Below are 17634 nucleotides of genomic sequence, written 5' to 3' on the forward strand. Positions count from 1 at the left end.
ATCTCTCAGAGGGACACCTCCTGTGCTTCCAGTATTACAGGGTATCCCTAAGTGGAACGCCTCCCAAACTTCCAGAGTTACACTGAATCTCAAATCCTCATTAATTTCTTCAACATCGCTTACAAGTTCTTCATTCTTCTGTGTGCTTCAACATCGTTCTCAAATCTTCATTCATCTCTTCAGCATCGCTCACAAGTTCTGCATTCTTCTGTGTACTTCAGCATCGCCCCCAAGCCTTGGCCACAACTATTCTTTAGCATTACACGTCGGTTACAACGGCTAAGTTCTGCATGAGGAAAACCTACATCCGGCCATCCCTGCTCCGGCCCAGCTGTGGTTCCTCTTCCCTATCATCGGAAGAACCCCCGAGTTCTCAACACTCCCAACCCAGGTCAGTGACAGGATGACTCTGCAGCACGATTGAGCAAACGCGAGGTCCTCATCAGCCAGGGTATCAAACTTGTAAAACTTCGCAAAGGTGTTTGAACCCGACCAAGTAGCAGCTCGGCACGGCTGTAATGCCGAGACACCTCGGGCAGCCGCCCAAGAAGAGCCCACCTTCCTAGTGGAATGGGCCTTTACAGAATTCGGTAACGGCATTCCAGCCGTAGAATGAGCCTGCTGAATCGTGTTACAGATCCAGCAAGCAATAGTCTGCTTCGAAGCAGGAGCGCCCACTTTGTTGGCCGCATACAGGAAAAACAGTGCCTCTGTTTTCCTAACCCGAGCCGTTCTGGCCACATAAATTTTCAATGCCCTGACCACATCAAGGGACTCGGAATCCTCCACGTCCCGCGTAGCCACAGGCACCACAATAGGTTGGTTCATATGGAAAGAAGAAACCACCTTGGGCAAAAATTGAGGACGAGTCCGCAACTCTGCTTTATCCACATGGAAAATCAGATAGGGGCTCTTGTGAGATAAAGCCGCCAACTCCGACACTCGCCTAGCCGATGCCAAGGCCAACAACATGACCACTTTCCAAGTGAGATATTTTAATTCCACCGTTTTAAGTGGTTCAAACCAGTGAGACTTAAGGAACCGCAACACCACGTTAAGGTCCCAGGGTGCCACTGGGGGCACAAAAGGAGGCTGGATATGCAGCACTCGCTTCACGAAAGTCTGGACTTCTGGGAGAGAAGCCAATTCCTTCTGAAAGAAAATGGATAGGGCCGAAATCTGAACCTTAATGGAACCTAATTTTAGGCCCAAATTCACTCCCATCTGTAGGAAGTGAAGGAAACGGCCCAAATGGAATTCTTCCGGAGGAGCATTCCTGGACTCACACCACGATACATACTTTCGCCATATACGGTGATAATGTTTCACAGTCACGTCTTTCCTAGCCTTTATCAGAGTAGGAATGACCTCATCCGGAATGCCCTTTTCCGCTAGGATCCGGCATTCAACCGCCATGCCGTCAAATGCAGCCGTGGTAAGTCTTGGAACAGACAGGGCCCCTGTTGTAACAGGTCCTCTCGGAGAGGAAGAGGCCACGGATCTTCTGTGAGCAACTCCTGCAGATCCGGATACCAGGCCCTTCGTGGCCAATCTGGAACAATGAGAATTGTCTGTACTCCTTTTCGTCTTACGATTCTCAATATCTTTGAGATGAGCGGAAGAGGAGGGAACACATAGACCTACTGAAACACCCATGGTGTCACCAGGGCGTCCACCGCCACTGCCTGAGGGTCCCTCGACCTGGCGCAATACTTTGGTAGTTTCTTGTTGAGGCGTGACACCATCATGTCTATCTGAGGCAGTCCCCACCGACTTGCAATCTCTGCGAAAACTTCCTGATGAAGTCCCCACTCTCCTGGATGTAGATCGTGTCTGCTTAGGAAGTCTGCTTCCCAGTTGTCTACTCCCGGAATGAAGACTGCTGTCATAGCGCTTACATGATTTTCCGCCCAGCGAAGAATCCTGGTGGCTTCTGCCACTGCCACTGCCACTCTGCTCTTTGTTCCGCCTTGGCGGTTTACATGCGCCACTGCGGTGATGTTGTCTGACTGAATCAAAACTGGTAGGTCGCGAAGCAAATTTTCCGCTTGTCGAAGGGCATTGTATATGGCCCTCAACTCCAGTATGTTGATGTGAAGACAAGCCTCCGGGCTTGACCAGAGACCCTGAAAGTTTCTTCCCTTTGTGACTGCTCCCCAACCTCGGAGGCTCGCGTCCGTGGTTACCAGAACCCAGTCCTGAATGCCGAACCTGCGACCCTCCAGAAGGTGAGCACTCTGCAGCCACCACAGGAGAGATACCCTGGCCCTGGGGAACAGGGTAATCATCTGATGAATCTGTAGATGAGACCCGGAATACTTGTCCAGAAGGTCCCACTGAAAAGTTCTCGCATGGAACCTGCCGAATGGAATGGCCTCGTAAGTCGCCACCATTTTTCCCAGAACTCGAGTGCAGTGATGCACCGACACCCTTTTTGGCTTCAATAGGTCCTTGACCAAAGACATGAGTTCTTGGGCCTTTTCAGTTGGAAGATAAACCCTTTTCTGGTCCGTTTCCAGAATCATGCCTAAGAAAGGTAACCGAGTCGTGGGAACCAACTGTGACTTCTGGAAATTGAGAATCCAGCCGTGCTGTTGCAACACCCTCAGGGAGAGTGATACGCTGTTCAGTAACTGTTCTCGCAATCTCGCTTTTATCAGGAGATCGTCCAAGTACGGGATAATTGTGACACCCTGCTTGCGCAGGAGCACCATCAATTCCGCCATCACCTTGGTGAAAATCCTTGGGGCAGTGGAAAGCCCAAACGGCAACGTCTGAAATTGGTAATGACAATCCTGTACAGGAAACCTCAGGAACGCTTGATGAGGCGGATATATGGGGACATGAAGGTATGCATCCTTTATGTCCAGGGACACCATATAATCCCCCCCTTCCAGGCTGGCGATGACCGTTCTGAGCGACTCCATCTTGAACCTTTTTAAGTATAGGTTTAAGGATTTTAAATTCAAAATGGGCCTGCATTTTCTCTCGGGGAGAAGCCGGTAGGGCCGATTTGAAAAACCGGCGAGGAGGCACCTCTTCGAATTCCAGCTTGTAACCCTGGGAAACAATTTCTATTGCCCAGGGATCCACCTGTGAGTGAACCCAGACGTGGCTGAAAAGTCGAAGACGTGCCCCCACTGGGGCGGACTCCCTCAGCGGAGCCCCAGCGTCATGCGGTGGATTTTGTAGAGGCCGGGGAGGACTTCTGCTCCTGGGAACTAGCTGTGGTTGGCAGCTTTTTCCCCTTACCTCTGGCAAGAAAGGAAGATCCTCGCACTCTCTTGGGTTTATGCGACCGAAAGGACTGCATCTGATAATGTGGTGCTTTCTTAGACTGTGAGGAAACATAAGGCAAAAAAGTTGATTTACCTGCCGTAGCCGTGGAAACAAGGTCCGTGAGACCTTCCCCAAACAATTCCTCACCCTTATAAGGTAAAACTTCCATATGCCTCTTCGAGTCGGCATCGCCCGTCCATTGTCGGGTCCATAAGGCTCGTCTAGCCGAAATCGCCACAGCGTTGGCTCTGGAACCCAGTAGTCCAATGTCTCTCTGAGCATCTCTCATATATAGGTCAGCATCCTTAATATGACCCAGGGTCAATAAAATGTTTTCCTTATCCAGCGTATCTATATCAGCAGATAAGGTATCTGTCCACGCTGCTACCGCGCTACAAACCCAAGCCGACGCTATCGCCGGTCTGAGTAAGGTACCAGTATGTGTGTAAATAGACTTCAAGGTAGTCTCCTGCCTGCGATCAGCAGGATCCTTAAGGGTTGCCGTATCTTGAGATGGCAGCGCTACCTTTTTGGATAAGCGCGTCAACGCTTTATCCACCCTCGGGGAGGATTCCCACCGTATCCTGTCCTTAGTCGGGAAAGGATACACCATAAGAATCCTTTTGGGAATCTGCAGTTTTTTGTCTGGAGATTCCCATGCCTTTTCAAATAATTTGTTCAGCTCAGGAGATGTGGGAAAGGTTACCTCAGGTTTTTTCTCCTTATACATGCGCACCCTCGTGTCAGGGACAGAGGGTTCATCCGTGATATGCAACACCTCTTTTATAGCAATAATCATATAATGAAAACTTTTAGCCAATTTTGGCTGCAACTTTGCATCATCGTAGTAGACACTGGAGTCAGAATCCGTGTCGGTATCAGTGTCTACTATTTGGGATAGTGGGCGCTTTTGAGACCCAGAAGGTCCCTGCGACACAGTGAAAGGCAGGGTTTGACTCCCTGTACCCTCCCTGGACTCAGCTTTGCCAACCTTTTGAGCAATAAATTCACATTTGCATTTAAAACATTCCACATATCCAACCAGTCAGGTGTCGGCGTTGCCGACGGAGACACCACACTCATTTGCCCCGCCTCCTCCCTAGAAGAGCCTACTGCTTCAGACATGCCGACACACGCGTACCGACACACCACACACTCAGAGAATTCTCTTATCTGGAGACAGTTCCCCCACAAGGCCCTTTGGAGAGACAGAGAGAGTATGCCAGCACACACCCAGCGCCAATGACCCAGGGGAAAAAAATTACCCAGATAGCGCTATATATATATATATATATATATATATATATATATATATATATATATATATATATATATATATATATATATATATATATATATATATATATATATATATATATATATATACATATACATATATATACATACATACACACATATATGTACATACATATATATACATATATATACACACATATATACACACACATATATATATATATATATATATATATATATACACACACACACACACACACACACACACACATATACACACACACACATATATATATATATATATATATATATATATATATATATATATATATACATACACACACACACACACACATATACATACATATATATATATATATATATATATATATATATATATATATATAAATAAATAACTGCGCCAAATTATGTGCCCCCCCCCCTTCTTTCAAACCCTCTGTCACCGTGTTCAGCAGGGGAGAGTCCGGGGAGCCAGCTTCTCAGCGTGTGCTGTGGAGAAAAATGGCGAGGGTGAGTGCTGAGGATCAAGCTCCGCCCCCTCAGCGGCGGGCTTCGGTCCCGCTTGATTTCTTTCAAAATCTGGCGGGGATCTCAAATATACAGTGCAGAGCCCATATATGTCCTGATTTTGCCAGACCAGAGGTTTAATTGCTGCCAAGGGCGCCCCCCCTGCGCCCTGCACCCTTACAGTGCCTGCCGTGTGTGTGTTGTGCGGGAGCAATGGCGCGCAGCGTTACCGCTGCGCTTTACCTCAGTGAAGATTCGAAGTCTTCTGCCTTCTCATACTCACGCTTCTATCTTCCGGCTCTGTGAGGAGGACGGCGGCGCGGCTCCGGGACGAACAGCTAGGAGAGACCTGCGTTCCGACTCCCTCTGGAGCTAATGGTGTCCAGTAGCCTAAGAAGCAGAGCCTAGCAGTTAAGTAGGTCTGCTTCTCTCTCCTCAGTCCCTCGATGCAGGGATCCTTAACAAAATTTCTTTCTTTCAGGAAACTCAGGAGAGCTCCCTGTAATGCACCCAGTCTCCTCTGGGCAGAGTATCAAACTGAGGTCTGGAGGAGGGGCATTGAGGGAGGAGCCAGTGCACACCCATATCTAAAGTTCGGACTTTCTGCAATACGTGTATATAGTTATTGCTTAATAAAGGGTTATGTTATATTGGCATCCTTTGGTTGATGCTATGTTGTTTGTTCATACTGTTAACCATACCCAGTTATCACAAGTTATACACCAGGTAGTACTAAATCTTTCTTTAGAGTGCCCAGTCTCCTGCGGAGCCCGTCTATTCCCCATGGTCCTTACGGAGTCCCCAGCATCCACTACGGACTACGAGAAAAAGATTTACAGGTGAGTAAAATCTTATTTTCTCTAACGTCCTAGTGTATGCTGGGGACTCCGTAAGGACCATGGGGATTATACCAAAGCCTCCAAACGGGCGGGAGAGTGCGGATGACTCTGCAGTACCGAATGGGCAAACACAAGGTCCTCCTCAGCCAGGGTATCAAACTTGTAGAATTTTGCAAAAGTGGTTGAACCCGACCAAGTAGCAGCTCGGCAAAGCTGTAATGCCGAGACCCCTCGGGCAGCCGCCCAAGAAGAGCCCACCTTCCTTGTGGAGTGGGCTTTCACCGATTTTGGATGCGGCAATCCTGCCGCAGAATGAGCCTGCTGAATCGTGTTACAGATCCAGCGTGCAATAGTTTGCTTTATAGCAGGAGCACCCAGCTTGTTGGATGCATACAGGATAAACAGCGAGTCAGTCTTCCTGACTCCAGCCGTTCTGGAAACATAAGTCTTCAAAGCCCGGACCACGTCCAGCAACTTGGAATCCTCCAAGTCACGAGTAGCCGCAGGCACCACAATAGGTTGGTTCAAATGAAACGAAGACACAACCTTTGGTAGAAATTGCGGACGAGTCCGCAATTCTGCCCTGTCCATATAAAAAACCAGATAGGGGCTTTTACATGACAAAGCCGCCAATTCTGACACACGCCTAGCCGACGCTAAGGCCAACAGCATGACCACTTTCCATGTGAGATACTTTAGCTCCACGGTCTTAAGTGGCTCAAACCAGTGGGATTTAAGGAACCCCAAGACCACGTTAAGATCCCAAGGTGACACTGGTGGCACAAAAGGGGGCTGAATATGCAGCACTCCCTTAACAAACGTCTGAACCTCAGGCAGTGAAGCCAGTTCCTTTTGAAAGAAAATGGACAGGGCCGAAATCTGGATCTTTATGGACCCTAATTTTAGGCCCATAGTCACTCCTGACTGTAGGAAGTGCAGGAATCGACCCAACTGGAATTCCTCTGTAGGGGCCTTCCTGGCCTCACACCAAGCAACATATTTTCGCCATATACGGTGATAATGCTTTGCTGTCACGTCTTTCCTAGCCTTTATCAGCGTAGGAATAACTTCATCCGGAATGCCCTTTTCCGCTAGGATCCGGCGTTCAACCGCCATGCCGTCCAACGCAGCCGCGGTAAGTCTTGGAACAGACAGGGCCCTTGTTGTAACAGGTCCTGTCTGAGAGGCAGAGGCCATGGGTCCTCTGTGAGCATTTCTTGCAGTTCCGGGTACCAAGTCCTTCTTGGCCAATCCGGAGCAATGAATATTGTTCTCACTCCTCTTTTTCTTACAATTCTCAGCACCTTGGGTATGAGAGGAAGAGGAGGAAACACATAGACCGACTGGAACACCCATGGTGTTACTAGTGCGTCCACAGCTATCGCCTGAGGGTCCCTTCACCAGGCGCAATACCTGTTTAGCTTTTTGTTGAGGCGTGACGCCATCATGTCCACCTGTGGGAGTTCCCATCGATTTGCAATCAGCGTGAAGACTTCTTGATGAAGTCACCACTCTCCCGGGTGGAGGTCGTGTCTGCTGAGGAAGTCTGCTTCCCAGTTGTCGACCCCCGGAATGAACACTGCTGACAGTGCCTGCACGCGATTCTCCGCCCAACGAAGAATCCTGGTGGCTTCTGCCATCGCCACCCTGCTTCTTGTGCCGCCCTGTCGGTTGACATGGGCCACTGCAGTGATGTTGTCTGACTGAATCAGCACTGGTTGGTCTCGAAGCAGAGGCTCCGCTTGGCTTGGGGCGTTGTATATGGCCCTTAGTTCTAGGATATTTATGTGCAGACAAGTCTCCTGACTTGACCACAGCCCTTGGAAGTTTCTTCCCTGAGTGACTGCCCCCCAACCTCGGAGGCTTGCATCCGTGGTCACCAGGACCCAGTCCTGTATGCCGAACCTGCGGCCCTCGAGGAGGTGAGCCCTCTGCAGCCACCACAGAAGAGACACCCTGGCCCTGGGGGCCAGGGTGATCAGCCGATGCATCTGAAGATGCGATCCGGACCACTTGTCCAACAGATCCCACTGAAAAATCCTGGCATGGAACCTGCCGAAGGGAATGGCTTCGTATGACGCCACCATCTTTCACAGGACTCGCGTGCAGTGATGCACCGACACCTGTTTTGGTTTCAGGAGGTCCCTGACCAGAGTCACGAGCTCCTGAGCCTTCTCCTCCGGGAGAAATACCTTCTTCTGGCCTGTATCCAGAATCATGCCCAGGAAGGGCAGAAGCTTCGTAGGGATCAGCTGCGACTTTGGAATATTCAGAATCCAGCCGTGCTGACGCAACACTTCCTGAGAGTGTGCTACGCTGATCAGTAATTGCTCCCTGGACCTCGCCTTCATGAGGAGATCGTCCAAATATGGGATAATTGTAACTCCTTGCTTCCGAAGGAGCACCATCATCTCCGCCATCACCTTGGTAAATATTCTCGGTGCCGTGGACAGGCCAAACGGCAGCGTCTGGAATTGGTAATGACAGTCCTGTACCACAAACCTGAGGTACTCTTGATGAGGCGGATAAATGGGGACATGCAAGTAAGCATCCTTGATGTCCAGAGACACCATGAAATCCCCCTCTTCCAGACTTGCAATGACCGCTCTGAGTGATTCCATTTTGAACTCGAATTTCCTCAGATAAATATTCAGGGATTTTAAATTCAAGATGGGCCTGACCGAACCGTCCGGTTTCGGTACCACAAACATAGTGGAATAGTAACCCCTTTCCTGTTGAAGGAGGGGAACCTTTACTACCACCTGCTGGAGGTATAGCTTGTGAATTGCCGCCAGCACTACCTCCCTTTCCATGGGGGAAGCTGGCAAGGCCGATTTTAGGTAACGGTGAGGGGGCGTCACTTCGAACTCCAGCTTGTATCCCTGAGACACAATTTGTATAGCCCAAGGATCCACCTGTGAGCGAACCCACTGGTGGCTGAAATTTCGGAGACGCGCCCCCACCGCTCCTGGCTCCACCTGTGGAGCCCCAGCGTCATGCGGTGGATTTAGTGGAAGCCGGGGAGGACTTTTGTTCCTGGGAACTAGCTGCATGGCGCAGCTTTTTTCCTCTACCCCTGCCTCTGGCAAGGAAAGATGCCCCTCTGACTTTCTTGCTCTTTTGCGAACGAAAGGACTGCATTTGGTAATACGGTGCTTTCTTCGGCTGTGAGGGAACATAAGGCAAGAAATTTTACTTCCCTGCCGTAGCAGTGGAAACTAGGTCCGAGAGACCATCCCCAAATAATTCCTCACCCTTATAAGGCAAAACCTCCATGTGTTTTTTAGAGTCGGCATCACCTGTCCATTGCCGAGTCCATAAGACCCTTCTGGCAGAAATGGACATTGCGTTTATTCTAGAGCCCAGCAGGCAAATGTCCCTCTGGGCATCGCGCATATATAGGACAGCGTCCTTGATATGTCCCAGGGTCAGTAGAACAGTGTCCCTGTCCAGGGTATCTATCTCCTCCGAGAGATTATCAGTCCAAGCTGCTACAGCACTACACATCCAGGCCGAAGCAATTGCTGGCCTCAGTAGAGTACCAGAATGTGTATAAACAGACTTCAGGATAGCTTCCTGCTTTCTATCCGCAGGATCCTTTAGGGCGGCCATATCCTGAGACGGCAGGGCCACCCTCTTAAATAAGCGTGTCAACGCCTTGTCTACCCTCGGGGAGGATTCCCAGCGTAACCTGTCCGTTGGCGGGAAAGGATACGCCATCAGTAATCTCTTGGAAATTACTACTTTCCTATCAGGGGAATCCCACGCTTTTACACATATTTCATTTAATTCATGTGAAGGGGGAAAAGTCACTTCTTGCTTTTTCTCCCCATACATATAAACCCTCTTGTCAGGGACAGGGTTTTCCTCTGATATGTGCAATACAGTGATCGCGCTGAGTCTAAAAAAAAGTGGGTCCCAGGGACCCCTCACTTATAAAAATTGGGGTCCTACCTGTCCTATTCTGGGTCCCATCGGAATGAAGGTTATTATTAATCTTATTAATGATTCAAATATGAAACCCCACAACTTGATTTGGACACTACAAAAGTGTTGCAAGGGGAAGAAGGGGGTGACAGTGCTGCTGGGCTGTGTAGTATACAGAACACTGCTCCAGAGCTGTACCTAGACATTTTGGTGCCCTTTGGCAGAAAGTGAATTGGTGGTCCCCCTCCCATATTGGAAAGTATGGACAGTGCGCGCGAAGGCGCGCATAAAAAATGTAAGGGTCTGGCTTTGTGGGGAAGGGGCTTGGCCACATAATAGTACTAATTCACATTACACCACAGAGTAGCGCCGCTTATACACATTACACCATGTAGAACCACCTATACACACTGCGCCAGGTAGAGCACATTAATACACATTGCACCAGTTAGAGCACATTATACACATTGCACCAGGTAGAACCGCCTATACACACTGAGCCAGGCAGAGCACATTATACACATTGCACCAGGTAGAGTACATTATACACTTTGCGCCAGGCAGAGCACATTATATATACACATTGCACCAGGTAGAAGCACCTATATACACACTGAGCCAGGTAGAGCACATTATACTCATTGCATCAGGTATAACCACCTATATACATTGCGCCAGGCAGAGCACGTTATACACATTGCGCCAGGCAGAGCACGTTATACACATTGCGCCAGGCAGAGCATGTTATACACATTGCGCTAGGCAGAGTACATTATACACTTTGCGCCAGGCAGAGCATGTTATACACATTGCTACAGGTAGAGAACGTTACACACATTGCGACAGGTAGAGAACGTTATATACATTACGCCAGGTAGAGCACGTTATACACATTGCGCCAGGTAGAGCAGTATATAATGGCCACTGTGGGTGTGCATGTGATGGTCACTCTGTGGGTATGTGTGGGGGGTGTATGTTGCCCACAGTGGAAGAATTTGGTGTGTTTATAATGGACACTGAGGAGGTATGGGCACTGCCCCATCCTCCATATCTGCATCATTAGCTGCCGACACTCTCTTCCCTCCCACACACATACGCTCCCTATGTTAGTTGATTATAAGTATAACTTACTTAATCCCCCAGGGAGTGCAGCCGTATGCAGCCAGAGAGACACAGGCTTCCTCAATGATTGCGCTGCGCTGGCTAGTGAGCAGCCACTGTGTGTCATAACACAGCCCGCCCCGGCGCCTGCTCGCAGCTGCTTCTTACTGTAGTTTGGAGCAGAACGGCGAGTACGCTGGCGGACAGGGAGGAGGGACAGGGAGGAGTCTCAGCCGCACTTGAATGGGGAGACATTGCCGGCAGCGCGATTGGATGGGGAGAAGCTGCGGGCAGCGCGATTGGTCAGGGAGAAGCTGCGGACAGCGCGATTGGACAGTGAGAAACTGCCGGCGGCGTTTTAATGGCGAGAGAGGCACTGAAGAACGGTATTGGCAGAGACGCACTGGTCAGTTAGAGACAGCGCGTCCTACAGGACCCGCTCATTTAAAAAAAAAAAAAAAAAACAGTCCCCCTCTGCTTGTAGCACGTAAAAACGCGCCATAGCACGTATTTTGCAATCACTGCATTATACACATTCCACCAGGCAGAGCACAGGGGAAGTTATTACACACACAGGGGAAGGGGGGTGGGGGGGGGGGGGAGGCAGTTATACACACAGGGGAAGGGGGGAAGTTATTACACACACAGGGGAAGGGGGGTGGGGGGAGGCAGTTATACACAAAGGGGAAGGGGGGAAGTTATTACACACACAGGGGAAGGGGGGAAGTCATTACACAAACAGGGGAAGGGGGGTGGGGGGGAGGCAGTTATACACACAGGGGAAGGGAGGAGGGGGCAGTTATTATACACACTGGGGAAAAGGGGAGGGGGCAGTTCTTATATCCCTCCAGTATTACCCTGCTCCTGTGCCCTGTGGAGCTTCAACAGAGTATCGTGGAAGAGGGGAGCGGGTGACAGGGTTTAGATTACAATACAGAGCGGCAGGTTAGAGGGAATGAATGGGGCGGGTCTGGTCCTGCAGGAGCTTCCCCCTACTCCTCTCCAGCCCATATGACCCTCATGCTGTAGCACCCGCAGCCGCCTCTTGTCCCGCCACTTACCGCTGGCATCTTCCTGCTTCCTCCGCCGTCTGACTCCTGTAGCTCGCTGGAGGGGCAACGTGGATTTCCTCAGCCCGCCCGCGGAGGTCACAGCCCTAGCTACGGCCCACACACACAGCAGGATGATTCCTGTCATGTGCGGCGCGCGCGGAGCAGACGGTGAGGGGAGGCGGGGCGGGAGAACACACACACACTCTCACAGGGTCTCCTCCCCTTCCAAGTTCCTCCCTCTGCTGCCGTGGAGACGGAATCTGACTGACAGCGCAGGACAGCGCTGCTGGTCAGAGCGCATCCTGAGGGACCCTGGGTGTTTTTATTTTTGAGTCCCCACAATCAATTATTGGGTAAAATACGCGCCATAGCGCGTTTTTGCGATCACTGCACTATATCCTTCATTGCTATAATCATGTAACGGATGGCTTTAGTCATTTTAGGCTGCAACTTTGCATCATCATCATCGACACTGGAGTCAGACTCCGTGTCGGCATCTGTGTCAACCATCTGGGATAGTGGGCACTTGTGAGACCCTGACGGCCTCTGCATTGTAGGATCAGGCATGGGTTGAGACCCTGACTGTCCCAAGGCTACAGCTTTATCCAACCTGTTATGTAAGGAGCTTACATTATCATTTAACACCTTCCACATATCCATCCAATCAGGTGTCGGCACCGTCGGCGGCGACACCTCATTCACCTGCACTTGTTCTGCCTCCACATATCCTCTCTCATCAAACATGTCGACACTGACGTACCAACACACCGCACACATACAGGGAATGCTCTGACTGAGGACAGGACCCCACAAAGGCTTTTGGGGAGACAGAGAGAGAGTATGCCAGCACACACCCCAGCGCTATATAACCCAGGGATTACACTGTACCTTAGTGATTACCCAGTAGCTGCTGTTTGTAATCGTTTTGCGCCTAAATTTATGTGCCCCCCCCTCTCTTTTTACCCTTTTTGCACCTGGATACTGCAGGGGAGAGCCTGGGGAGCGTCTTTCCAGCGGAGCTGTGAAGAGAAAATGGCGCTGGTGTGCTGAGGAAGAAGGCCCCGCCCCCTCAGCGGCGGGCTTCTGTCCCGCTTCTATGTGTAAAAAAATGGCGGGGGCTCGAACATATTTCCAGTGCCTAACTGGATATATGTGTTATTTTGCCAAAAGGTACCTTAATTGCTGCCCAGGGCGCCCCCCCTGCGCCCTGCACCCTACAGTGACCGGAGTGTGCGGGTGTGCTGCGGGAGCAATGGCGCACAGCTGCAGTGCTGTGCGCTACCTTAAGTGAAGACAGGAGTTTTCTGCCGCCGATTTCGATGTCTTCATGCTTCTGCTGCTTCTGTACTTCTGGCTCTGCGAGGGGGACGGCAGCGCGGCTCCGGGAACGGACGATCAAGGGTAGGTACCTGTGTTCGATCCCTCTGGAGCTAATGGTGTCCAGTAGCCTAAGAAGCGCAACCTAGCCGCAGTTAGTAGGTTTGCTTCTCTCCCCTCAGTGCCACGTAGCAGAGAGTCTGTTGCCAGCAGAAGCTCACTGAAAATAAAAATAAAAACCTAAACTAAAATACTTTCTTCTTAGCAAGCTCAGGAGAGCCCACTAAAAGCACCCAGCTCTGGCCGGGCACAGATTCTAACTGAGGTCTGGAGGAGGGGCATAGAGGGAGGAGCCAGTGCACACCAGGTAGTACTAAATCTTTCTTTAGAGTGCCCAGTCTCCTGCAGAGCCCGTCTATTCCCCATGGTCCTTACGGAGTCCCCAGCATCCACTAGGACGTTAGAGAAAATATGTTAGGTTTTAAGATGAATACACGCTATAAGATTATCTACCCAATCTGGCTGGTTGGAAAGAAAATCTAATGTATAGGAGCAAACACCAATAAACCATTTGCTCTTCAAATCTGGAAAATGAACAAAAACGGTTGTTCGGATAAAGATATCGCTCAGAAGGGCCATTCTAAGCAAGATCTTTTACAATCTGGTCTAGTGTGTACACCCAATGTCGTTAACGATGCACGATCCCGCACATCGTTAACGACCCCCTCCCTCATCTGAACATGTACAGATGAGGAAGGTCCTCGTTAATGACAGCCATGCTGCAGCTACAGCATGAGCGTCGCTCCCTTCCCAGCTGGCATGTGTGTGTATGCACTTGCCGATGCCTGCACCCCGCCAGGTCCCCTCCGCTGCCAATACCGGCGTCGGTGGAGGCTCGTTTAGTGTGTATGGGCCTTTACTTAAATGAAATGGATTTAACGAATTTGTCTGAATGTGCATTTTTGTCTGTTTTCTAGTGTTTGGGAGCAAATGGTCAATTGTCATTTGCTCCCATTTATTACCAGATTTTTGTTCCAATCAGAAAGATTGGACAGATAATCTTATAGTGTGTTTCCAGCTTTTATGGGGATATTTATCAAAGCTTAAATAGATAAAATTGTGAGAGATACAAAAGTACAAACCAATCAGCTCTAACTAATAGGGGCCCACTGAGATAAAAATCGTTGCGTATGATAAATGGTGACCCAGCCAATCAGCTCCCAGTTGTCATTTTCCAAACACATGACAGTTAGGAGCTGAATACAAGACAGTTGCTGATTGGCTGGACGACAATTTATCATACGCAACAAGTTTTATAATTCACAGCAAGTTTTATTAATTGTTTTATCAATGAGCCTTAGTTTGTAAAATCTAAGGCAGAAGCTGATTGGCTGGTACTTTGTCTCTCACAATTTTATCTTCAAGCTTTGATAAATACTCTACTAGGTCTCGTTATGCAGTCTTAAGGTGGGTACACACTAGGCAATGTGCTCTATGAGCGACATTGCCTAGTGTTTCCCCTTCCGGGCCGGGACGCCCGACGGCAGGCATACACACTGTGCGATACTAATAATAGTGCATAGTGACGTCATGCCGCTGCCGGCTGGAGCATGCAGTTTTGGACGATATATCCAAACTGAGCTGCATGCACGACCGACACCGAGGGTCGTTAACGACCCACGGAGCCGATCATCACTCGGTGGCGGCGGCATACACACTTAGCGATAAACAACATCACTCAGGAAGGATCAAAATGAGCGACGTTGTTTAATCTATCGCTAGTGTGTACCCAACATTACTGTTAATACATAACATGTAAAAAAAAAAATATTTTCTTGTAACAAAAATTGTATTTGAGGTGATACTGAATACATTACTCACATTTAACACTGAATTTGGACTTTGCCTTAACAAATTTATTAAATAGAAGAATATATTAATCTAAAGCTGGGTACACATTAGAGGATATGTGCACCCAGTGACATCGGCAGCCACGGGACCGGGCGGGGGAGCCGGCACCAGCAAGTGGTTATGCCATCAGTGACGGCAGTGGGCTAACATCCCCAGTCGGCCCCACATATAAGGCCAACGTAGGCTGTCGCTGACAACCCACAGGAGCGTGCAGTCAGCAATATATTGTAGTGCATACACACTGGACAATTTAAACGTTTTGTCGTTCCAATCTGTTGGAATCGGGCAAATCGGTAAAAATATCATCTAATGTGTACCCAGTTTAAGAGAATAAAATGCACACTATTTTATGCCAATGCATAGCTGCATCCTTGCATTTATACGCACATTTTTAGAGGCTCCTATCGTTTACATATTTCTACCTACAATGAGTAGACCTATATATGGGGACATAGTAATAGAACTATCAGGGAAACTTGGTGTTCTATTCATGGAAAAAACTTTTCAATTCAACAATAATCCTATATAGTAAGAACACACATTAGTCACGCCCCCCCCCCCCCCCCCCCCCGAACAAAATCCATCACTACCAGAATATTATTTTAATATCTCAGTGCCCTTGATTACGTGGTTTATATGAACAGCTTTAATGCAATAAAGTGTGTGTGTGTGTGTGTGTGTGTGTGTGTGTGTGTGTGTGTGTGTGTGTGTGTGTGTGTATATATATATACACATACCGATTGATCCATAAATCGCACGTAAACGACCTCAAAATGCCCTGATCGTGCACTTCACTCTTGAAAATGCTGGGGTAATGCCACTCAACAGACGGCCGAATGTCGGCAGTAAAGATGGCTGCTTTTCTGTAACAGAGCATCCCTTTTCAGCAATTCTGTATTTTATTACATTATATACAGTGAGCGGCTGATCTGAGGATCTCCTACAAATATTTGCACCCCCATGGTGAGTAATGGAGACATGTTTACCTGCAGTAAGTTCCCGCTGCTTCTGCTCTTAGATAGCCTTCATTCCTCCGATATTTCACATTAATAGACTCAGAAAACAATATGATGTACAGGCGACCCCTTAGTATATACAATTACCAGGAGGCACCATACTGGCATTTATAATCCAAACTGTTCTGTCCACATTCAAGAAACCCATTATCCGGTGCTATAGGCTGGAGAAGACGCATCTTACCATCCGCAGCACAACCCTGAGCGCACTAAATAGAAATGAAACAAGCATTGTGTGGCCGTGCCCACCTCCTCCCATGCAACCTATCCACAGCGTGTAGTAATTCCCTGGTTAGTCGGCTCTGCTGCCACTCACTTGCGTGTAAACACTTTGGCTGCTAGCCACCTCCATTAAGCCAGATATGGAGTAAGAGATGCTCCTGTTTCAAGGCTTCCCAAAAATGACTGAATGGTTCAAACTGGTGGTGAGAATTTCTAGCGGAGGTTTCCAGGCTGCCCTGGGCCTGACAGCCTTCTAGTAGATAAAATTCAGTTCTTAAACATTCCTTAAGCTATCAGGTCTTGAATAGATGCTCTGCATCCCACTAAGTTTCACTTCTCTAAAACACATGCGTTGTGCACATCTGCTGTTCTCCACAGTGTTGGTACATTGGAATGCGGCACTCTGCAGAAATTATATAAATATATATCTATATATAGATCTATCTATCTACATATGCTAAAGGCAGCAAAGCAGCACCCTGAGAGTGTTGGGTAAATTCAGTTTGCAGAGATTTAGAAAATAAATGTCTTCTCGACAGACGTTTGTGGGGAAAAAAATCTCATTACTAAAAGCCTTTCCGTATGCACGATTCAACAGAACGTTACACATATCGGATCAGTATCACTTGGCTCTCCATCCACTACGAAGAATTATAAATGTGACATTTGTAGTTGTGTTATTTTATTTGTACTTTGATCAAAGGCCCTCAGTACCAATTTTCTGTTTTGTGGAATTTTTTTCTTTGCCTTATTATTCTGTGCGGTAAGTTACCCTTTTATTTAGGAATAAACGAGTAAGTTACTAGTAGTTTCAAGCTGCCCTCGACCAAACCCAATAGGTCGGTTTCAAGACACCCAGTCTGCTGCGGACTGAGACCAGGTTACATAACAGGAACGTTACACAGAAAGGCAGAGGGGAGAGAAACAGAATTCCGCAGAGCAGTGACTGTATTTCATCCAGCAACATAGAGGTGTTTAGCGTGCTGGCAGCCAGAAGCAGGACCAAGTTCTTCTAGTACTGCCAATTCATGTATATTGCTATTTCTGTGCATGTGATAAATATATGGGGGCTTATGTACAAATAATTGAGGGAGTTCCGTGATTTTTTTCAGTGTAACAGCAGGGATAATTATTATTGACATGATTATCCCTGCTATGTACTAAAGTTAACTCAGAGGCCTGCGC

The 17634-nt window shown here is 48.5% G+C and overlaps 1 protein-coding gene across 4 annotated transcripts in view; it reads right to left on the minus strand.

The window, feature by feature from the left end:
• Positions 1 to 16625, minus strand: part of TNRC18 (trinucleotide repeat containing 18) — a 1076633-nt gene extending 1060008 nt beyond the window's left edge. For 3 of the 4 annotated variants that reach the window (XM_063934092.1, XM_063934093.1, XM_063934090.1), the window contains exon 1: positions 16198 to 16537. The gene's annotated coding sequence lies outside the window, so the exon portion shown is untranslated. The other variant, XM_063934091.1, reaches the window with a different exon arrangement.
• Between the last annotated feature and the right edge of the window lie 1009 nt (positions 16626 to 17634).

The sequence above is a fragment of the Pseudophryne corroboree genome, chromosome 7 (assembly GCF_028390025.1).
Source record: "Pseudophryne corroboree isolate aPseCor3 chromosome 7, aPseCor3.hap2, whole genome shotgun sequence".
NCBI classification, from domain to species: domain Eukaryota; kingdom Metazoa; phylum Chordata; class Amphibia; order Anura; family Myobatrachidae; genus Pseudophryne; species Pseudophryne corroboree.